This window comes from Cariama cristata, unplaced genomic scaffold (assembly GCF_000690535.1).
Source record: "Cariama cristata isolate BGI_N322 unplaced genomic scaffold, ASM69053v1 scaffold21722, whole genome shotgun sequence".
Classification (NCBI taxonomy): Eukaryota; Metazoa; Chordata; class Aves; order Cariamiformes; family Cariamidae; genus Cariama; species Cariama cristata.
The window spans coordinates 14,121-14,437 of NW_009605812.1; positions in this window are offsets into that span (position 1 = coordinate 14,121).

The following is a 317-nucleotide window of genomic DNA, read 5'->3' on the forward strand; positions in this document are numbered from 1 at the left end:
CGCTAAGGCCCCTCCGTTGGCTCCGCTGCGGGACAGAGGCGCTCGAAATGCTTGTCCCTCCAGGCACGGCGGCGAAGGCTCCATCTCCTCGGGCCTGCCTGGGCCTCGTCCCGCAGGGAGGGGGAACGGGGCAGGAGCCGGCGTGCAGAGCCTGATATAAATACACTCGTGATTAATAAACCTTGGCTCCGTAACCAATGCTACAGCCAAAAACCTGCGGGGAAGGTGGGGTTTGTGTAACAGCAGCGGTGCTGGCTGGAGCTGCAAGAGGGGAAGGGAGGTTTTGAGCTGCGCCCATGCCATTTGCTCGCCCAACA